General features: G+C 33.4%; 1 long non-coding RNA gene and 1 other non-coding gene across 2 annotated transcripts; one reads left to right on the top strand and one right to left on the bottom strand.

The window, feature by feature from the left end:
- Nucleotides 1–18,562: 18,562 nt before the first annotated feature.
- Nucleotides 18,563–19,584, bottom strand: LOC106120078 (uncharacterized). Its single transcript, XR_001227984.1, has 3 exons — nt 19,472–19,584; nt 19,016–19,143; nt 18,563–18,691 (listed from the first exon to the last, which is right to left on the bottom strand). It is a non-coding gene; the product is annotated as an uncharacterized LOC106120078 (long non-coding RNA).
- A 4,899-nt stretch (nt 19,585–24,483) lies between these two features.
- Nucleotides 24,484–24,563, top strand: TRNAL-UAG (transfer RNA leucine (anticodon UAG)). Its single transcript has one exon. It is a non-coding gene; the product is annotated as a tRNA-Leu (tRNA).
- Nucleotides 24,564–25,303: the final 740 nt, after the last annotated feature.

Consider the following 25,303-nt stretch of genomic DNA (forward strand, 5'->3'; position numbering starts at 1 on the left):
TGTTGCCTTCCCGTAGTCCTTGATGAAAGAAAAAAAATGTACATATGTATTAAAAAAAAGTATTTTCGTATTACAAGCGCGATATATTTTACTGGATAAATATTTAAAAAGTGGTGTAAGTAAAAACACAGTTAAAACGACATTTAATTCATTCATCTATATCATCTCGATATTCTCAAAGAAACTCGTTTACGTTGTTTTAAGATGTAACTTTTTCCTCTTCACCGCGTTTATGGCTGGGCACATAAAATGCTGCCTTAGAGACTCTAATACAAGTATATATAAAGTTACTTTGCCTATTTAAATTATGATTTCAGTTTAAACCATATACCTATATGTAGGATACATTTGATCATTTTAACAATAGAAAGAGACTCGCCCTTTACTTATAAACGGCGACCCTAACCTATAAACATCAAAACCAAAACACTAGTATAGAAACTCTTATCTCTATTTTTAGATTAGATTAGAGAATGAAAGGGACCACATTTTGTTTTTATACGAGTATTTGAGACATTTTTCATAAGTATGCAGTGGAAACTCACGATTAGAAACATCTTCAATAGCGATATTTTAAGCGTCCATTACGTGGTGTAAAAGTGTGGCCTTAATGGCTCTTGTTTACTCGAAAATGTTTGTCATTGGCCAGATGCGACTTTCCCCATGACTTCTACAAGAATATTCAATCCTATTTTTTGCTTTTAACGGACAAAAAATTTAAAGATCATTCTAAAATTACAAGTAAGAACAAAATATTGTTTTTCACATAAAGTCGGTTTTACACATATACTCCAATACTCATTTATAAATCATAGCATATCATGTCAAATAATATGAATATGTATATATTAAGTATGTAATATAGTTATTATTAGCCTATTAAATCATTTCATGCCTGATATATGATAGATTGCAGTCACTAACCGTGGGTTTCTTAGTCCGTAATCACTATTGTCAAATTTCTATATTGTCAAAGTTGACGGTACATTTTGTTCAGAGATTTTGGTCTCAAAATCCGATGATAACTCTTTTAAATTCGTGCTACAACCAAGGCCTTACCACAACAAGATGGAGACTGGTATGTCTGTTCCATGTTTAAATAAATTGATTAATTAGAATTAAATTATGATTTCCAGATGTGTTCAAATTGTATTCATATTTCTTCTATTTTTCTTAAAAAAAACTTTGTACAGTACTTAAATACAAATCTTTAACAAGTCAATAAAATGTCAGCGTAATTAAGAAAACGAACCGAACTCATTCACACTAAAAGTTACTGTTATTTCAACTTGAAGTCGACGGAGTCAGCTCATTTTCTCACTTCGTTAGTGGAGAAGCAATACTCAACTAGGGAGTAGTTTGAATCTTGCCTAACTAGAAACTTTTAACTCATGCATTGCATGTTATGTAAATTCTATAAGAACAAGTTATCAGTTGGCTTATTCAACATAAAAGAAATAGTGAAATCAAAGAAAAATGTTTTTGATCGACATAAGAAAAGCAATCATGAGGCGTGTGATACGCTTCAAAAACATGTTGTCATCAAAAAACAGATATAACAAAAGTAAAAGATACTATATATATTGAAGTATCTAGAAATTTATATAAAAACAGCTAAACACTCATGTATATTCGTCCGGTGGCGGCACCGACTAGTTTCGAGCCCATCGGGGGCCCTTCATCAGAGTGAGTGCGACTGGTATTATTTTGCGGACGCGACCCGTCGCTCACTCAGTCAGTCGGTGCCGCCACCGGACGAATATACGTGAGTTTTAGCCGTTTTTATTATATATAAGTTTATTATAATGACTTACGAAAGTTTGAATAATTTAGTATCTAGAGAGATTATTTTAAATACCATAGCTTTTAAATGACAATGTTTGAGACGTTGTCTAAGTCTCTACCTAAAAATATATAAACAAGCATCTTTTCTTTACTTTTTTGTAAAATGGCATGACATTAAATTTCATTGTTTCTAATCTTACAGTAAATTCGGTCTCTGTTAAATGTAGCTCAATTAAATCTAGTAATTACTTCAACAAATTTACTTAATACTGGCAACATAATGACGAACATCGGTCAACCCCCAGTAATTTAACCGATTCACTTCATCCCATCAAAGAACAAAAATCTCGTCGTTTAATAAAACAATGAATTTAATTTCGAGTGCAAACTGCCGAAATTCGTTTTCCATTGAAATTTCATAACCGAAATATTTGGTTCATTGTTGAAGCAAAATGTTGCGCGCCACTGCCCCTCGCTGCGGTAATATTTTCTACGGAGCATCGCTCTCCACTCTCCCTACAAATAATTTAAACCCAAATTATTTTTAAATATACGAACTGTAGATAATACCACTTTGTACTATATAAAAATTGCTTATTTGAATGTTAATTTGATAAGATTGAAAGACAGATATTAAAAACATTTGGTAATAAAAATAGTCACGGAAAAAAAACATAAATTTTTCCAACATATCCATCAAGAAGGAACGTATATATATATAACATCACTAAGGAAGTTTATGTTAAATCAATTTAAATACACCAAAAATCTATGTTAATACATTTCAAAGACCGTTTACCTGTTCTGATCACCAAGGAAATTTAAACAGAACAATAAAATTGCTAATCAAATAAAGAACACTATCTCGTTAATGCGGTTTGGATTCGACCCGCGCTCGCAACAAAAACAATCAACATGTAACAAAATCACATTCCCAAACCACTGTTAACTAACCTCGGATTACAAACTAACGATACTGGCCATTGTTAAATTGAAACTGAAAGTATTTTATAATAAGAAAAACAAAACTTTTAGTTGTTAAGATTTTATCTTGCTTCTAACTTTCTTTTTACGCTGTTTAGTTGTGCGTTTCTATTTTCCCACATTAACACTGAATCTATGAAACTATGGAGGTCATTATAAGAATGCATATTAAAATCTTTTATTTTTTTGTTCTAGGCAATTGCTTTTTTTCAATTTTCTCATTCGAAAGTTTTCGTTATTGACAACGCATGAATTAAATAAAATTTGGGAAAAATTGGTTTTAAAAATATAAATCTTACTAATATTATTAATGCGAATGTTTGGATGGATTGATGGGTCGATGTTAGAAGGTATCTGCAGAACTTCTTCATGGATCTCGCTGATATTTAGGATAGATGTAGAACATAGTCTTAAAAAACCCATAGGCATTTAAGTTTTTAACCGATTACATAAAGGACGAGGTACTCAATTCGTCTGTATTTTTTTTAATTACGGACAGACAGAGTCTTGGGCGACAACTAGTAAATTTCTTTATCTCCTTAAGATTATTTAATTACTTAATTGTATATTACATAAAAATATATTTCACGAGTGTTATTTAAAAATACATAAGTTATATACTGCATAAATAATTTCGGACAGAAGTACTATCATCTCAGCGTTGGAAGGATTTATGGCCGTTTTATTACACAACTTTCCTCAGAGGCACTCGAGCACGCAGACACATGAAACCTACATAAAATAAAGCATATTCACTTTATAGAAATAAATGAATGAATTTAAAATGTTTTTCACTTCTGTTATCTTTATCCGTTTTACTAGAGTTTATTATCGGTAGTATATAAGTTTGTACTTATTCAGGTTTTAATAATACTAGCTGACGCCCGCAACACCGCGCGGAATAAAAAAAAAATATTAGTAAAGACGACGGAAAATTAGGAGGATGGAATAGAGCGGTCGGATTTTGATAAACTTTGGAAAATTATATAATAAAGTTAAAAGAGAAACTTAAAATATTATAAAATAAAACAAGGAAATAAGATTAGTACGCACTGTTTGTTTGATGATATATCTAAAACTAGTTTTAAATAGAAAAAAAAAGGAAGAAATAATATACAATCTTCGAAATATAAAAATATATAAATTATAAGTAAAAAGTATAAAGAGGTTCCGTATGTATCGGCAACAATTAGTGTTTCTTCAATGTTCTGTATCTATGTCAAATTTTTGTGAATGCATGCCGCTTTGGAGATACCTTCTGACAAAAACCCATCCATGCTACCATAAATATCATGTTTTTTAATTAATTATTAGCTTCCATACTTCCACATAAAATATATAAAGAAAAGCCAATACGTTTTTTTTAATCAATAAAAACAAAATAAGATATCTTTTTTAAATTGAAATCCGGTTAGGTGCTGATAAATGTAAAAGGGGCAACTTTTAATTTCGTAAACGTTTCAATGCTTTTGCTTTTATTTAACAGCCTATAAAACTGTCCACTTATTTTTATTCTAACAAGCGTAATCTTAAGGCTTACTTTACAGGCTCTTTGGCATCAAACTGACTTTGGTCGGAGTTATGGAGGCTTGTGGGAAAAATCTTTTGTAAATTGTAACAAAAATAATATAGAAGTATGCAAGAACTAGACTTAAATAAATGAGCATCTGACATGTAATCGGTAATGTTCGAATCCTGATATGTAGTGTTTTTCGATTTTCTAATTATATATATGCATTTATCCGACGTTCTTATGATTAAGGAAAACATCGTGATGCGACCTGTACATATATGTGAAAAATTTCAAAAATTTCGAATGTGTGAATTCTCAGGCAATCTTATATATAAAATTCTCGTGTCACAATTTTCGTTCGCATACTCCTCCGAAACGGCTTGACCGATTCTCATGAAATTTTGTGAGAATATTGAGTAGGTCTGAGAATTGATTACTATCTATTTTATAATCCCGTGCAGACGGAGTCGCGGGCGACAACTAGTTTTCATATATCCTATAATCTCTTTAAATGTTAACTAACAAAATTATTTTAAATGTTGAAATACAAAACCGTTTCCATTTCGATGGCTGGCATACCACAACGACGAGATTTTCGCGTAACTTTTTACCTCGCACAGCCGCGTTGTGGAATACCCTGACCTCAACGGTATTTCCAAACAATTACGACTTAGGGGCCTTCAAGAAAAGAGCGTTCACCTTCCTTAAAGGCCGGCAACGCATCTGCGGTTCCTCTGGCGTTACGGATGTCCATGGGCGTCGGATCAAATAATTTTAGGCGATTCGTTACTCGTTTGCCCCCTTCTACTATAAAAAAAAACCTCGTATGGAGGTTATTTTTCGAGCTGAATTTTATTTGCCCATCACATTTATACTTTTCCTTGGGTTTGATTGTAAATCCGTGTAATTTGGGAATGGTAATACAACACCACTTTAGCAAAGCGCCTGATTTATGTTAATAGCACAACTTTTAATTTCGTAAAACTCTTAACGCTTTACACGTTTCTTTACCGCCGCTATAAACCTGTCTACGCAGAGTATTTTTAATAACAAATGTTAGCTACGGATATATTTAATGTTTTCTTTAACTTAAGTTTACTTTTTAAATATTTCCTGAAGTAAAATAAAGAAAAAAGGGTCTTGACAAACGGACGGACAACAAAGTGATATTTTAAGGGTTCGTTTTTTCCTTTCTACATACGGACCCCTAAAAATTATCAAACAATTCTTAGGTGCTTTAAGAATCGACTTCAAATGTTATATTAGACTATTCACGTAAAACCATAAATTAATTTACCTAAACTTTTTACTAAAACCGTTGTATTGTTAACTATGTTATTGGGAACAGTTTTGAAAATCCGTTCCGTATTTATTTTATTCCTGTTGTCATGGGAACGTAAAGAGCGTCGATGATCAGGGGTCAAGCACTTGACTTGCAATCTGCAGGTCCTGGGTTCGGATCCCGCCATGTACCAATGTGTTTTTCGATTTCCGATTTACATATGTACTGTACTGTATTTATCCGACGTTCTTACGGTGAAGGAAAACATCGTGATGCAACCTGCACATATCTGAGAACAAATTCAAAGATATGTGTGAAGTCAACCAACCCGCACTGGGCCTGCGTGGTTGACTATGGCTTAATCATCCTTAACTTAGGGTAGGCACCGAGCCCCTCGGTGGGGACGTATAGTGACGTGAGCTGAAGATGATGGGAACAAAATAACAATAAGAATCAATAGTAAATCTAGATGAACAATTACTTACTGAAAAGAGTAATGTTTTATGTCCTTTTGTACCTCAGTCGTGTTTTTATAGGCTTTATAATTAATCATGGATAATAAACACATACTTTCTCGGTCAATTTTTTTTAATAATTTCATTACTTTATGACCTAAATTTCGTTAGGAATATTATCAAAACTCTTATGTGCATTAGAGTTATAAAAGCTGGAAGTGCATTAAGCCGCGAGCGCGGGGATGTGAGTTTAATACTTGTTGTTTCACAATGTTGTTGTTGCTACTTCCTTACCTTAAACAAGCTAATTGTAACAACTTTGAATTTTGGCAAAATGGACGCATTCTATGTTAAGAAAATTATTCTTAATATTAATCTTATACTAGCTGTCGACCGCGACTCCGTCCGCGTGGATGTATAAAAAAAGTTAATTAGTGTAGCACACCCATCCAGTATCCTCTGTCCGTCTCCTGGTTCTAAGCTACCTCCTTGCCAATTTTCAGGCATATCCGTAAAGCCGTTCTTGAGTCATTAATAGTGTAACTAACACGACTTTCTTTTTATATATAGATATTTTAACTGTATTTTATAATCAGACAGTAAACACCGTACCATTGAATGCCTTATTTATTACAATAAATTAGTCCTTCACCAGAAAATAACAATAGGTAAGTCAGTTTTACAATGCCTGGAAACCACAGTATTTAGCAAATAGAATATAGGGAACAACAACGCATGCATGTTTGGTTAGCTATCCTGTATTTAAAACCCATAAAATTTGTTCTAACTATAACATAGGCGGTAGAGTGTTATACTTTCCCGGGTTAGCGGTCAGATCATAAATATAGTGATGTCTTTGATAAGTAACAAATGGACGTGATGGGGGAAGACAAATTGAACGCGCCGGCGACCCCGCGTCAAACGACCACGCGCCGGCCGGCCGACTCCATTCAATACACGCATTTCGCTAACCTTTTTAAGCCCCTTTTTGTGATAACTGATTTACGATTTGTTAAAATGTTTGATATTCTTAAAACCTATATTATTTTAATACTCTATCGTTTGACAACGATACCACATGAGATCGAAAGTACATACTACTATATGTATATATATATATCTATCTATATACAGCTGGTCTCATCTAGTTTAAATCAACATGAAACTTAGTATATTGCGTATGTTCTAAATAACTAGATAAAACTATTTTTTGCAGTCTGTGACGTATCGTAGAACTTTTTTTTATAACATAAGGTGGCAAACGAGCGAGCGGCCACCTGAAATCGCCGAAACAGCGAAGTGACCGTTGCCCATAGACATACGCAATTGCATATGCGTTGCCTACCTTCAATCGACGGAGGAGAGGATGCACAGAAAGAAAATATTTTTCCTTCCCATGCATCCTCTCATCCGGAAAGTCCACTTACACTTCCCATCCTTTTCTTAAAAGAAAAAGGGTGGGAAGGGAAAGAGGATTAAACTAGGCCTCCGGGACACACACTCATCAGACGAAACGCGGAATTGCTTCGATTTAACGCCTGTCTTCTGTTTGGTCGTGGTATTTCACAGGGCGAGCCGGGCCAATTCGAAAGCTTGCAAATGATACTAACATTCTATGAACCGGTTTACGTTTACAGCTTAGTTACTGGCAAATATAGGTCTGGGTTGTCCAGTTCATTACACAAAAAAAGTAATGTATATTGCCCAGACTTACCCATACTACGTGATCATACCGTCCAAACAAAAGAATAAATGTAGAGTAAAACTTTAATGAGGATTGCTTTTGGCAACTGTCATTGTAGCGACCAAATGGCTTTCATTATTACTCGTATAGACAGTGGGTAACAGGAAAATTATCAGCCTTCCTACAGCAATGTCCGCCATAAGGTCTACCGGCTCTCTCTACACAATGGACTGACAAAATTTTTGAAGCAATTGTTTTTAATGAGATTTTTTACGTAACGTATTTTTGGTGCCCGACTTTCTTTTTTTAATATTATTATATATTAGCAGAATTTTTTAAATTTACTAATATTTCTCGTAGCATTCCAACTTAGCTCTATGCTTGTGCTAGGACATGGTTTATAATAGTCGGATGCCGGGCTTCGAAGCACTGACCACGCGATCGGAAATCTGTACCCTTAATCATTAGGCTATTGACGCTTTTGTATGAAGAGTATTTAAATATTTGTTTAATATAATAGTAAAAAGTAAAATTATACGGCGACCTGGATGGAAGCGTTCGACTAAAACTAAGAATAAAGCTCCAAAATTAGGGATGGTAGAGACTTAAATTAAACCGATAAATAATATAATACAATTTATTTTAAAAAAATACGGTTTTCGCAACTTTCCCTTTATCTTTGCTTTACGACGTTGCTTCGTGCTAAATTTCAAGATTCTAAGTTCACGGGAAGTACCCTGTAGGTTTTGATTCCCTTGCGAATGTCGAACATTTGCGTAAATTTGCGACATAAACGGTTGTATCTTTTGATTGCGTTGGTTTAGAAGTTATATTTTTTCACAGCACCAAGGGACCGCAGACTTGAGTATTTGATATAAATTCCAGTTTGATACCTTCACGCGTTTTTTGAGAAAAATGGTTTTAACAGACAGACGGACGGACAACAAAGTGATCCTATAAGGATTCCGTTTTTTTCCTATGAGGTACCCTAAAAATGTAGAAAAACTTCGCTATTTTACTAATAAAATAATGTTCGAACTAAAGCTCGCTTTTAACAAAAGCTTCCTGGGAAAATTTAATCAAATCCGAACGGCAAATTGATCAAAATTACATACATATGTTTGTCGTTTTTTTATACATTTTAAGCTTCGTATTAATTACAAATCCATACAGTAGCTAATTGCTTCCGTGGAATTTAAAATACGGTAAAAAATTATTTTTATATTACGCTAAAAGTACTGATCTGCTGAAAATATTTTTCACGTTCAATTTAAAAGTTTTAAAAACATTCATTATTAATTTGGTTGTTAATATTATATTGGTATTAAAATATTAAAATAGATAACTGTTGGGCCGTATTTAAAACCCATGGATAGAAATTAAGCAGAAGAACAAAAGTTAGGCAAAAAGAATGCCAAAGTAAATTACCACAGTGTTATCTTCTATATATTATATATAAAAATCAATTGGTGTTCGTTAGTCTCGCTAAAACTCGAGAACGGCTGAACGAATTTATCTTATCTCGATCTTGAAATGTTCGGGGAGGTTTAAAATTTGAGAAAAATCCGAATAATTGCCGGGAACTTATAGGCTACTTATTAAGTTAAAATCGACTCTCGTTAAATATCAAACTTAAACAAAATTCTCCATCTATAGGATATATCTATGAATCTATGTTCAATATGTTAGAATATTTTAATGTATCATTCATTAAGTAAAATATGAGAATACAATTCTCATATCCAACATGTAAATTGATTCATCTCGATTATAATTATATAGAAAAATAAATCCGATCAAAGAATAATTTCTATATTACAGCACGTAATGAAGTGTAAGCCTGTTTATTGGAATATCACTAATCATTCTTAGAAATTCTCTCTTAGCTTTATTCCAAGGAAATAATACGTACGAATTTCTTATAATATTCAATCAATTATTAATTGAGACATAAAAATATTTGGTAATCTGACGTCGTTCACTCGTGGATACGAATCATCTTACCATTTACTAAACCATTAAAGGTAAACATCCATTGACCTGACGGACGCACCTCTCGCACAGCCCGCAACAGATGATTTTTGTCCTCTTTCCCTTCTCATCCTTTTATTTTATAAAGAAAGGATGGGAATTGCAAGTGGACTTTCCAGTTGGGAGGACGCATGGAAAGGGAAAATGTTTTCTTTCTGTGCATCCTCTCCTCCGTCGATTAAAGGTAGGCAACGCATATGCAATTGTGTATGTCTATGGGCAACAGTCACTTCGCTATTTCAGCGATTTCAGGTGGCCGCTCGCTCGTTTGCCACTTAATGATTAAAAAAAAATATAATAAAAAATATGCTTGCGATGCGTCCTACCGTCCGATGATAATTATTTATTGATCGATCGAAAATATCTAGGTTACCTTATGAATTGTCGAAGGATAGATAATATCAATTCTAAATTTAACTTTACATCAGTATAATATCGTTTATAGTTAATTAAATTAAGACATCAAAGACTGTTCATATTCAACTCATAATCAAACGTAACTTTGCTCCGTTATAAAGGTTTATTGTGGTTTTTAATTGAACAAGGCCAAATTACACCAAAATACCGGGTAGCTATCGTCTTGATTGCCTTTCGCGTGTTATTACACTCTTACTGTTGTTAGTTGCTATAATGTTACCGCAAAATTTCATTTTAGGTTATAAACACAAATGGAACAAAAGTAGACACTTGAGGTTACTTTCTTACGATGAAAGACAACATGGAACCTGGTCATATCTGTGAAGAAATTTAGCGATGTTTGTGAAGTAAATCAACCACTGGGTCAGCGTAGTTTTAGTCGTTGCAATGACAAAAACATAAACCCCTTAATATAGAGTAGGCTTGGTGGGGACTTATATAAGTTGACGGTCATATCTTAAACTCTCCTTATTACAAGTATATCTTTCTTAAGTATAACTTACTAATATTATAAATGCGTAAGTTTAGATGGATGGATGGATGTTTGAAGGTATGTCTACATATCTTCAGACAAACGTTCTTGAGAACGGATTTATGGATCTCGCTGAAATTAAGCACAGTAACACAAAGGCTACTAGATAACTTTATTTTTTATTCAGCGCGCACGGAGTCGCGGGCGACAACTAGTAAGTTATAAAATATATTTCCTATACTAATGAAGAGACAATTCCCGCCATCGGAGGGTACATTAATATCGTTTGATAGCGACAGATTACTTCCGGTTCAAGGTACATCGTCTCCCGAACCATTTCCGGTCTGTCTGTATTGTTAAATATATACGTTGATAAGTAAATGCGATTTATCTAATAATTTGCTTACTAACTGAGGATATTTCTATGTTGTAAAAATATATGTTTTTCGTGTTAGCGTATATAGTAATTTTAATATGTAAAATGTTCAAACAAATCTGGCCACAATTTGATAACAATGAGATGAATTTAAAAAAAAATCTGAAACAAAATCATTTTAATCAATAAGTTTTCTTTCTTACACGTGTTATTGAAAAAAACCTTTTAAAAAATATTCATTTTTATTAAAAAATAAATTGCACATTATTAAAGTAGTAATGTAAGTACTTAAGAAGGTCAAATGATGGCCGGCCCGGGGAGCGGCAGCCTGAATGATATTTATTGCCACTTAATATTAAGACAAAGCTTTCATAAGAGCTTTCGAACGTGCCTGATGAAAACAACTTGCCTCTCGTGACTCTGTGTTATAATACTGGACTCTCGCTACTTTGTGTAATAATAGCGAAGGCTCTATGTAATGTTATCTGAAACAGACTTTTATTAACAATTTTTTTTTGTATATCATAAGTTGGCAAACGAGCGAGCGGCCACCTTAAATCGCTGAAATAGCGAAGTGACCGTTGCCCATAGACATACGCAATACATATGCGTTGCCTACCTTTAATCGACGGAGGAGAGGATGCACAGAAAGAAAACATTTTCCCTTTCCATGCATCCTCTCATCCGGAAAGTCCACTTCCACTTCCCATCCTTTCCTTATTAGAGAAAAAGGGTAGGAAAGGAAAGAGGACTAAATTAGGCATCCAGGACGCACACTTATAAGACGAAACGCGGAATTGCTTATTGCTCTTTTAATTTGCCTTTTACTGTCAACATATTTAGTATTTAGCTAATAAATAAAGATGTATATTACGATTATTAATCAGTTTTTATTTATTCAGATAATATTTAACATAAACACATGTCTAAGATAATTATGATTAACGCAAAATTTCTGACAAAGGTAATAAATAAAAAAGATATGGCAACTCGCAGATACGGGAACATCATAAATAACGTTCTTTGTTCTCGTTGTTTAGATTAACTTGTATCTGTTTACTGCAAACATAAATCATATTCATTTAATTAGGCCACGTGAAAAAAATACTTACGAAACAGTTATCTTTACTCATTTACCAGCATCTACCAAAACGTTTATATAAAGTCGATACTACTACACACTTGATGTCGTCCTCGACTCCGTCTGCGCGAAATTAAAATCAAACAAAATTAGTAGCCTATGTGTTCTTCCAGACTTTGTTCTACATCTATGCTAAATTTCAGAGAGATCCATGCAGCCGTTCTCGAGATACCTTCAAACAAACATCCATCCATCCATCTAAACATTCGCATTTATAATATTAGTAAGAGTGAGATTTATATATTAAAAATACTTTAAATCAGATAACACCAAAAAATAAATAAATAAATACTAAAACTACATTTCTTTTCAGTATTCAAAGTCAGGCGTTAAAGGTAAGCGTGATATGGTCATGTTATGAGCAAGGAAGAATCGCATATGGCAAGGAGAATGTTAAATACAAATGTGGAGGGCTACAACGGTAGAGGTAGGCTTAGGAAGAGATGGATGAATTGCGTGTAAGGTGACATGAGAAGGGTGACAACGGAATTGTCGGCAGATTGACTGATTTGGAGGACAGAAACCTGATGCACCGACCCTACTTATGTAGGTCATGGTGATTATGATGATCGCCATATTCAAACAAATCAATTGACAATATTTCCGGTATGAGAGTCGTTTTATGGTTACATTTATCAGCTTTTTTAACCGTGAACTTTTACTGCCAAGTTAAGTGACAATCTCTGTTTTTGCAACAAAAAAATAATTGGTAATGTCCATACATCTGTTGTAATATCCTTTTCCCCTCTTACGCATATCCCCTTTTTCAGGCAATCTATTTTTATTTTTACTCTTAAGATGCTTTGTAGAAGAATTATTTTTATGCATTAATATCTTTTAAAAATGCCTAGTTTGTATCCTATAAAATGTCTAAGGTAGAAATATGTCCTTTTTATTGGTGAAACACGTAGTGGATTGTGTTGAAAGTATTGTCGAATAAATTACATGCGCGCGTGACGTGGGTCACCCGGTCAGTGGAATTCGTGCTTTTATCAGCAGCCCGCCATATATTATATTAAGGTACACGATAAATTTATATTCCATGATCACAGACAGAAATCTTGTACAATATAAATTGATAATAATACGATTATTTATTAAAACATACCGTTGGTTTCTGAGACCAAAATCTGTGTACAAAACATATCGTTGTTCTTGACAAAAATAGAGTTAAAAAATTGTTTAAAACGAGGATTTTAGTATATGGCTAAATTTGATTCGATCCTAAATAAACTATCAAATTCTTCTTTTGTGATGAAGTTCAGTATTTAACTTATATTTAATTATGTCAAATGTATGTTTAGGTCACTAGGTGACTTATGTGTGTTCTTCCTAGACATGTTCTACATTTATGCCAAATTTGAGCAAGATTCGCTGAGCCGTTATGATGGTACCTTCTAACAAACATCCATCCAAACATTCGCATTTTTAATATTAGTTAAATTTATCACACAATCTGTATGTATTTAATTTTAAAATATTGTTCATAGTTTATTTTGCATAATATTACATAACTTAGCAATGCTCGTAAAGTCGCGGACGAGCGCTCTTTTGTAAATTTTTATTTAGTACACTAACAAATGTTACATGTAGGGGGCGTTGTAATTTATGTGCGCTGACCGCCAGCGCTATCGCCGAAAGGAAAACGCTTGTAAATATCAAATACAGCGTTCCGCTCGGAATGATTTTCCTTGCTTTGTAAAGATAAATGCAAATATGTATACAATTTCAATAAATATATTATAACGGTTACAATTTATAAAACAATTGCTGTCGGAATTAAAAATCTTCTGTTTTCTCAAAGCGAATGTGAGACATGACAATGTATATGTTAACACAAGAGGTATTTAAAAAGTAATTATGTGTTCGATAAAGTTAGCTTAATTAAAAAAAAGTAAAAAACCCGACTAGCTGATGTAGCGCCATCTTTTAGCTAAATTTGAAAACAAAGATTTGAAAAATTTTAATCTTACTTCTTACTTTCTACTTGTATTTTAAATGCGAATGTTTTAATGGATGGATGGATAGATGTTTGTTTATAGGTATCTCCGGAACGGCCGAACGGATTTTGATGATATTTGGCACTATTGTAGAATATAGTCAGGAAGAACACATCGGTTATTTTTAAAGTTTTTTTTTATACCGCGCGGACGGAATCGACAGGCGACAGCTAGTTTAAACTAAATAAACTGTTACTACTACTACTAATATACTTAAAAACCTTAACTATTGACTATGAGTATAGATTATTGGTGTCTTTTTTGTATATTCCATCAATATTTTAAAACAATATTCTCCCAACTAACGTTTTCAGTAATAAAGCTTTCGAATGCACTCTTCCCCGCTCTATGGAGTGGAAATGAAATTTTTGATAAATCGATACTAAATCATGTTAACTTCTAACAGCATTGTACTTTAAATGATTTGTTACTTTTCATGTTGAAATATAAACCTTATGTTCAAGTCAGAGAGTTGACATTTTTAAATAATATGTGCTATCTGTTAATTAATTGTCTTATAATTTCCTAAACGACAATATCTTAACACTTTAAATGCCACAAACATGACTGGTTCATTGTAATTACAACAGATCGTAGTAGCATAGAGGGTGTTACTACAGAAATAATATCATGGCGTATTCATAAAGCTCTATCTTACTAATATTATAAATGCGAATGTTTAGATGGATGTTTCTTTGAAGGTATCTCTAAAAAGAATGAGCGGATCTGGATGAAATTTGTCATACATACAGAACATAGTCGGGAAGATTACTTTGGCTACTGACTATGTTTTTTTTAATTCCGCACGGACGGAGTCGCGGGCGACAGCTAGTTTAGTAGGATTTTTTTTGTATTATATTATTAATCAAATTAATTAATCATAATTACCAAATTTGATTTACATTTTACTATTAAATAGTATTTAAAAGACACAGTACAATATGTATTCGTACAATTATAACAGCAATAGAATCCTACGGTTAAAAGTAAAAAATCTTTTGATACACATCACAATAAAACGTTAAGGAGAAAGTGAGCTCGTTAACGCTTTTAGGATTCCGTTCACGAGCTTTTCCACAACAAAAACAATCGGCATGTAACAAATCACAGCGCGGCCCACCCCTATTAACTACCCCGTACCCTCTACCCTTACGTTAAACTAACTACTACTAATTCCTGCAAAAGAAGAGAATAGAGTAAAAATAGAACAAACAGTTGATATTACTGCTTAACGTAAAACTTGTCAATATTACTGTAATAATAACAATATTACCATAGTAATATTAATGTCTGCAAAATAATTCAGCTTTAACCATGACAGTTTCCAAGTTTATTTTTATATGTAGGCTATAAATTTATTAAATACTATCGCCCGCGACTCCGTTGTCCGACTATGTTCTACATCTATACCAAATTTCAGCGAGATCTATACTGCCGTTCTGGAGATACCTTCAAACAAACATCCATCCATCTAAACATTCGCATTTTAATACTAAAAAGAAGATTTATAAGAGTATATTTAGATTAAGTAAGAAGTATAATTTATTTTGAAGTAATATTAAATTTCAAACACACAATATATAAATTCCTTCAGACCTTGGCCTTTTGTGTCTACAATATTAGCGTTATACATGTATTCTAAAGACCTAAACCCTCAAACTCTGTAGATAGTGTAACAAAGGAGGCTAGTATAAATAATATTTGAGCGTAAAGAACCAGTATCACCTCGACGCCGAATAATTTATAGCCACTTTATTTCGCGAGTTTTCAAAGAGGCGAGTACCAGCCGCTATTGTTTAATGTATTCCTTGCCTACATTAAAATATATTTCCTAGACTAGACTAAGTAAACAACATATTTTTCATACCTACAATATTTTAAATTATTCATCATCAGCTCACTATACGTCTCCACTGAGGGGCTCGGAGCCTACCCTAAGTTAGGGTAACTAGGCCATAGTCAACAACGCGAGCCCAGTGCGGGTTGACTGCACACATATCATTAAATTTAGTATCAGATTTTTGCAGGTTGCATCACGATGTTTTCCTTCACCGTAAGAACGTCGGATAAATGTACATTTGTTAATGGGAAATTGAAAAACACATTGGTACATGGCGGGATTCGAACCCAGGACCTATAGTTACAAGTCAAATGTTAAAACCCCTGAGCCACTGGCGCTCGCCGTTTTATATTATTAATTATAATTAAATTGATTGGTGTCTATTTCGCGAGTTGTGGTTCGGTTACCAAAGGGATTTTAGTCTTACAATCATTTGATTTCTCATTCCAGTAACTGGAAAGCCGGCATTAAGTTCATCAGTTGAAATAGCTTTCAATACCCTTTGGCATATTAATAATTTTATATTTTATCTCGTTTTAACTGAAATGAAGTGATCGAAAAGGAGGACGAAAACTGGTGCGTCTACCCTAGTTGAATAAATAAAATAAATTAACTTTATTATTTTTTCATACGGTCAGGAAATTAGTATCCCAAACTGGGGTGGGTACCCCTTGGATTTGAATGGGATAAGGTGATAATTGTATTTCGTTTTGTATTTTTTTAACGCAAAACAAAATAGTACGAAGGAATGAAAGGTTACTCAGACAGTTATTTAGCTAAGTACATAAAAATTAAAAATTATAGCTGTAAGCATAATAGACTTATCAATAAGGTTTCGAGTACAGTGGAAACGCTCAAGCACACACGTTATCTTGGCGAAGGCTTACAATTTACGAGCACTTAATGTCGCGGAGGTTCCCTGAGAGCCTTCCAAATATTGCAAGAGAACTGTTTATTATTGTCTCCGTTTTGTATATATATATATATATATATATGGAGTATGTATGTAAGATATTACTGTGTTACTGTTTAAATACATATTGAAGGTCACCTTAAGGTTTATATACAATTAGCGATCGCCTGCGACACCGTTCGCGCGGAATTAAAAAAAAACATTAGTAGCCTATGTGTTCTTCCAGGCAATGTTCTAAATGTATGCCAAATTTCTTCGAGAACCGTTCAGCCATTCTGCAGATACCTTCAAACATATATCCATCCATCTAAACATTCGCATTATTTCCTAAAAAATACTCACTGGCTAATTGATAGATAATATATGACTTAACTTAGTTTACTATCCACATTATGTATTCACGGCCTTATTATATATTGTTCGTATTATTTTGTAACTACGAATAAATGTTAACGAAGATAGCACAAGAGAAAACATTAAAATAAAACTAACTTTTATTACGGTTTGCCGTTGGGCCGCTGGGCCGATCGACTGCAGATCAATAGTAAGACCATTTAACACAAAAAATCCCAATGATCCGAATGATCGGTCCAACGGGAAACACCCATCATTACTACTTTAACTCCGATTATATATAAAATAAAGATTTACATTTTATTCGTGACAATTTGTACAAAATTAATCAAATAGAAGCACGTAACGTTTTCTTTGTAATATATAACAGAGAGTCAATAACGTAACTCATTCTCCGTACAACGAACTCCACTCAGGAGGCAATCTGACGAAATGAAACATCATTAATAGAACCTTAATATTATAACGAAATCGATACTTTTATAGTATCTACATTTAACAATAGCACTTTGTATGTTTCTAATTAGATACGATAGCTTTTAACTATCAAGCAACTCTTGATTGTTTTTCAAACATACCTTTTTTATAAGAGAAGGAGGCAAATGATCAAGGGGACACTGAGGGTTATCGACGCCCAGGGACATCAGCAATACCAAAGGAACCGTAGGTGCGTTCCCGGCATTTGAGATATTAGTTTATAAATGGCTTAATTCTTTCCTTTAAAGAAGTGGATTAGATTGAAGAGGGGACGTATAGAATGGGGAAAATATTATCTTTCTGTGCGTCCCGTCCTCGGTCGATTGGGCAGCGGTCGCTTTACAATTTCGGCGATACCAGGTGGCCGCTTGCTCTTTTGCCAACTTATAATATTAAAAAAAGTTCTTGTATACACTTTTTCTTGAATTAAGTTAAAAAATAATACCTTTTATTTAATACTTATAAATAACATAGCATTGATATTTTTATCAATATTCTAAATATAGCATCGGATGAAATTTTATAAAACTGGAAACGATTACATCTTTAGTTGTACAAAGTTTTACAAAACCAATGACTTCAACCATTTCCTTTCGTAACAAATGTACACAGAACCGCTTGAATGAACTTTTTTCCCTTACTAAGAGAATTGTCAAACAATCAGTACCTATATCAAGAGTTAATAAAATTACTAGTTTTAAACATTATTAGTTAGAATCCTTTGACTACATCTCTACCTTTGAGAACATAGTCTGTTGATAATATTTTTCCTCACGACCGACAGCCAGTTGTTCATAATTAAGATCCAATTGCGTCATAATAAAAATCAAACTTTTCAATGAATATAATTTATTACCGTAAATTTTACAATGTTATTACGCAGACACCGCGCACGTCTCCGGAGTGTTTGTTGAAAAATCAGTGAGAGCTCCAGTATTTACTTGACATAACAGTCTTCTACGTTCTACTGTATAGATAATAAAATAATTATTATAATTGTACATACACAAATTACTTCAGCAATTAATAAAAGATTAAAAGTCTTGCCCGCTAACCAGAAGGGTAGACAGAGATCACAGACTTTCGCCTCTTCTACATACACAAATACACATCTTACTAATATTAAAAAAGCAAATGTGGATGGATGGATGTTTGTTAGAAGGTATCTCCTAAACGACTGCATGGATCTCTCTGAAATTTGGCATAGATATAGAACAGAGTCTGAATGAACACATAGGCTACTAATGTTCGAGAAATATTGCGTGAAAACATAATAATTGAGTTAACTTACTTCTGCGTTGAATAAATACTTCAACTCTTTGCTGAAACATTGTTCCGATAAGGAGAAATAAAAGTAATGCAATGACGAACGGACCAAAATATCCCCATTCCAAAAAATTAAAGCTTTTCATATCTTTCCTGAAATACACAAGAACACAAAATTATCAACATTTAATTTCAACAACAAAGAAAACGCGCTTCAAATATATAAAAAAGAAATCCTATATCTTCTTATTACATTGATTTTCAACCGTTCACATACTCAATGGAATATTTTGTTAAAAAATATTTTTTTATATCATAAGGTGACAAATGAGCGGTCACCTGAAATCGCTGAAATAGCGAAGCGACCTATCTTTACTAGACGGAGAAGGGGATGCACAGAAAGAGAATATTTTCTCTTCCCATGCATCCTCAGTATTATAGCTTTACGCTGTTTGCTGTTATTAACAAAAAAAAAACTCACCAAGACTATGAGACCATGATTAAGGTATAAAGCAGGTTTTTTTAAATTTCTCTATATGATCATATTTGGAGATAAAAATGATATTTACATTACTGCAAATAAAGTCTAGGCAGCCAAGGTATTTACATTTTAATAATGACATTTGCATGCTCTATAAATGTATAGGAGATTGCTACGAAATGACAGCTTCTGTTTCGTTCCGATTTAAATGCGCCAGTTGATGTTACGTCACAATTAATTTTATCTATATTATTAGTTCGAATTCTCACCACCGCTACAAACCAGTACCATCAGCGCCAAAATGGCCGAAATCAAATAGTAACAATATACTACGACGGATAGCCAGTCCATTTATAGACGTCAGTGGTATGCAATAATATAATTGTCATTGTGAAATAAATATGAAGAAAAGAGGTTTTAACGTTATTTAAAATTTATTGATAAGCCAGAAATGTTATAAAAATGTTATATCCATATGTATGCCCCAATTTCTAACACACTGAAACGACGTGCGTTGCTCCAAAATTTCATTAAAAACTTGCTACATTGCTAGCAAAGTTTCATGAAAATCTATGCAGTTTATAAAAGCACAGACGAACATTCAAATATTGAGTTTACGATATAAAATAAACTATCTTGGTAATAAATATTTATCGCTTAAGTAGAAACTAACAAATTATGAATGACGCATAGTTTTCCATGGGCATTAATAGTGTAGAGTTGCTTTAATCATAGTGTGTTGTGTACGTAACATATTTTCAACAATTTATGATGGAAAACTTTTATAAACCCAGTGCAAACGCTACACCTAATCAAAAAACCTAAAAAAAAAAACTTTCGTCAGCACCACGTAATAAAACCGCGACAACTTTCCGCTAACTAAAATATACGTAAAAAAAAATTGAAAGCAAACGAGCTATAGCCGGTGCGAACCGGTGCCAGCTAGATTAAACCAACAGTTAGCTGTTGCTATATGGAGAGAATCGGACCGAAACTGGAAATTGAAAAAATCATGCACGCTGTTACGCGCATTGAAAAAAAAGAAAGCATTTCGAATATATTTCCCGTTTACACCTACGCTTGATTTGACGCGGAAACGAAATAGTTTGTTCAAATAGGCATACGTAGTTAATGGAAGAATAGAAAGAATAAAACTTCTAGAAATAATTTGGTTTGTTTTATTTGCTGTATAATATTTTTAGGCGCTTTAACACTTTTACTTTTTCAATGTTCAATTTCTATCGCTGTCATTTCATTCGTGTGGTATTGTGGTTCAAATTTATCTTGTTAAAGTCTTAATGGTTCCGTAGACAAATAAGGGTAGTTGGGCATCACATCTTCTGCCGCAATGACCACGATATTTCGTCGAAAGGAATTTAACGAGGCCGCATTTCATCGGATTGTGTTTGGAATCAAATTCATTGTACCATCAAATGAGGACCTTTTGTTCCACGCTTACATAAATCACGGCAGGAAAATTACGGACACCGTCATTTGGCAACCGTTGAACGATTCTCCCGACCAAATTGTCCACCGATCTTTGTGCTTACGTACATATTTCTACATTTATTATCATTACGACTTTCTTTTGATTTTAAAGCTGTAAAGCTTTAAACATACGTAAACCTTCTTAAAACAAAAAACTTAATATAATCTCGTGTTAGGAACATAGACAAAATTTTTGAAATGTTGTGTTGTAGTTATTTAATGTATGAAATGAATTCAATAGAATTAAAAAAATACACGTGAAATAGTCTCCCTTAATTACCTCTTAACGGCTTTCCGAGTGACTTCTGTTCTTCTACACGTATAAAAAATCACTATTAATAATGAGGTCCGTTACCGAATTCTGCGGAAGACACGCCGCGTTTTCCGGTCGTTCATTAATTTAATACCATAATTTGAGTTGTTATCACGCCCAGTGTTTAATCTTAAGCTTCCCAAGACAGTGTTTTTGTAGAGATATTATTCAAATAAATAAACATTATTGAAAAAACACTAGTTAATTAAAATACACGTGATTTTTTTCATTTTGAATTGATTGTAACAGACGCGAAACTCGAACAGCTACAAGAATATGGTAAAGTTCAAACTGTTGACATACTATATAGGTCTAGCGGTATCGCCGACTTGAAACCCTCTGCTCGAAGCAGCTTGAGTATAATGGCTATTAATTTAATTGTCCATGTATATGCATCACGATGTTTTCCTTCACCGTAAGAACATGGGATAAATGTATGTGTTAGGAAGAAAATCCGACACTGTGCCGGTGTACTGGCGCAACACTAGTCTTACTAATATGTCGACGTTTATGTCCCCTCGCTAATCATTCTGCCACTTAACTTTGTAACGAAAGCACGTCATTTGCGCCAAAGGATTCTAAGTTATACTGTATAAAAGTAAATAAAAAAACCATTAGTACATTACGTCATTTGAACCCAAGACCTGCCGATTCTTGAAATCTATCAATGCTTGACCCCTGAGCCATCGACGCTCCATATATTATTTATATACAGTGATATAGTAAAATAATGATATAGAGTTAGTCATACAAAAAATAACAAAGAGACTATCATATTGATAGCATGCAAAATGAAGCCGCCACTCTCATCCCTATGATAAATAACACGTTCAATACTCACGCGACACTGACAGATGACAACAATTCTTTCATCTCCCTTTTTAATATCACAAGTAACGGATGACGGTGGGACTCGGCCCTCAAATCTCTGAATCACACCGTCAAATTTCATCACCGCGCCGTAGCACTTGTAATAAATCGTATTATTTACTATATTTTAAAGAGAGTAAGGTGGATTATTACAAGTGTTTTGACGATTGAAATGTTAAGCATTCTCAAAGTAATGATTTTTTACTTATTCTGTAAATTTTTAATAAACTTATTTAGGTCATTGTTGTCATTTTAAATTTTTACACCAAATAAAAACAATCTTAAGACTTTAAATTAAATTTTTTGTCAATAATTCGATATTTTCTAAAAAATATCATATTAATAAATGCGAATGTTTGTATGTACGGATGGTTGTTTGTTAGAAGATATCTCCAAAACGGCTGCATAGTCTGGATGAATTGGCATAGATCTAGAACATAGTCTGGATTTTTTTTATAAGAGAAGGGGGCAAACGAGCGGCGGGAACACCGAGGTGATCAACGACACCCATGGGCATCTGCAACACCAGAGTAACCGCAGATGTGTTGCCGGCCTTTAAGGAAATGGTATGCTCGCTTCTTGAAACACAACACTATAACTAATTAAGTGTTTTAATACCACACGAACAGAATCACTGGCGACAATTTGAAATGTAAAATTATTTATATCGTTTACCGAACATAAGTACTTAGTACTTTTAACCACTAACATAATACTTATGTTACAATGTTGGTATTCCTTTGTACACACGAGGCTCACAATAGTCCAGTGTTTCAGGAAGTTTGGACTAATTTCCCGCAACTGAAACCAGATTTGGGAAACTCCGCTGTATTATCACACAACATTGTTGCTCGAAATTACCTTTGTTATATTATATCTAACAAATGAGACGTTATTAAAAGCAAATTCTACGATCTAAGTATAAATTATATTTTTCTACAAACTAGCTGTCGCCCGCGACTCTGTTTGTGCGGATATAAAAAAACTTAGTAGCCTATGTGTAAATAGAGACTATGTCAAATTTAAGCGAGATCCGTACAGCCTTTCTGGAGGTATCTTCAAACAAACATCAATCCATCCATACATCCATTCACGCATCCAAATATTTTCATTTAGATTAAGAAGATTAAGATTAGTAAGACGGAATATCCCTCGTCACCCTCAACTTAGGGAAGGCTCCGAGCCCCTCGGTGGGGACGTATAGTGAGCTAATGATGATGATGATGAAGACGGAATATTTTGTATAGAAAAATATTATCAAAGTCATATGTCTTTTTTAAACTGTAAACATTTTCAGTTTATAATCTCATTGGCGATATTATAAACGGACGCATAATTGTGACCTAATTCTTAACAAAGTTGCTACTTATATATTAGCTATGAATTTAAAAATGTATATTTATGTAATAGACAGATTTAACAACAATAATACTCTATTTACAATATATATTGCAATCATTTTCTTTTCGACTAGTACATACATTCGTAAACTAAATAAATGTCGGCCAAATGTTTCAGTATCTAAACTTTGCCAAACGGAAAACAAACTTAGGATAACAAAAAGTAATTTTATCTCGTTAATCGAATCTCCAGTAACTAGTCAAGTGTTAAACAAAAAAAACTTCATTAAACAATTTAATCTTATAAATAAATAAAACCCCAAAATACAAATTAAATCAGTTCAAAAAGACTAATTAGAATTTTTAAATGTGATTTCTAAGAAAAAAAATCTTATTTCACGTTAACGTACAATCTATAAATAATCGAATACAAGTCTAGACAGAATATAAAAACAGAAAACCTACACAAACTCGCACTGGTTATAGACAAAGGATCGCGTGGGATACCTCTAGACGTCTCTAAATGGCATATTATGTTAAAAATAAACATATATCTTTGGAACTTTGTTATTCTTCGGCATTCACTATCTCTCTCATTATCCTTGAAAAAAATAGAGACAATAATATGTAATTCGTTGCCTTATAGTGGTTTATATATATACTATTATATTATATAATAACTATAACCATCTGCTCAACCTATGTAAGTTAACAGTGAATTTTTAAGAAGACTTTCTCATATGAATACATAGTATCATTTTGAAGTGTGTATTAATTCTAATTGTATTTTATTATATAGAACTATACATATGTAGCTGTCGCCCGCGACGAAATTTAAGAAAAAGTTGATGAAACTATGTGTTCTTCCAGACTATGTTCTGCATTCCAAATTTCAGCGAGATCCGTTGAAGCGTTACGGAGATAACTTCAAACAAACATCTGTCTCTTTTCCATCTGATTTGCTAGACATATGATATCTAAAATAAGCAATTAGGACCATCGGCAGCGTGGCCGAGTGGTCTAAGGCGCTGGTTTTAGGCACCAGTCCGAAAGGGCGTGGGTTCGAATCCCACCGCTGTCAAAACTTTTTGAACGACAGTTTTTAATTTAAAAATATTAAGCACAGGATAAATGCAACGCGTTAAAAATAATATGAAAAAGAAATTTTTGGAAAATCTAATATTCTAATTGTCAAAAATGCTTTTAAATCATAAATTAAATAAGTAGTTTACAATGTTTCACATATATTTGTATGTTATTTATTTCAGGATTACAAAAGATAGAGGCAATAATTTTGGTCGCACATTTTGCACAATTGTGGACCAAAGATCTCATTTGACGCTACAATGATTCTACCATTCCAAACAGAAGCCATCAAAGTTGACAATTAAATCGTCTTTTCAAAATAAACCAAAATATATTTTTCCGCAACATTAATTAACGTTTCACTTAGAAAACATTTCTTTAGTTATTTAAATACATAAGGAATAAAAGACGATACGTAATAATATTTCTGTCTGCACAAAGGTTTTTGGTTCCTAATAATAAGATATAGTTATAATGTAAATTCGTAATAATTTTCCTTCTCCACGTTTCAACCCGCCGTCCGCACTACATGAAATCTGTACTCGAAAGCGGTACACCATCAGTCATTTCCAGTGGAAGCCGACCTTAAACGTAGCTCAAGTCCTCGCGGCTTACCGGCTTGATGTATGTCCGGTTCAAGCGAGCGTGCAAAGATGCGGCCGCTGGGGAAATTACCCGGTTGGTCCGGGCCGCGGCCTGTCCGGATAATCCGTCCCTGTCCGGCCGCGGTGACGT

This window comes from Papilio xuthus, unplaced genomic scaffold (assembly GCF_000836235.2).
Source record: "Papilio xuthus unplaced genomic scaffold, Pxut_1.1 DF826961.1, whole genome shotgun sequence".
Taxonomy (NCBI): Eukaryota; Metazoa; Arthropoda; class Insecta; order Lepidoptera; family Papilionidae; genus Papilio; species Papilio xuthus.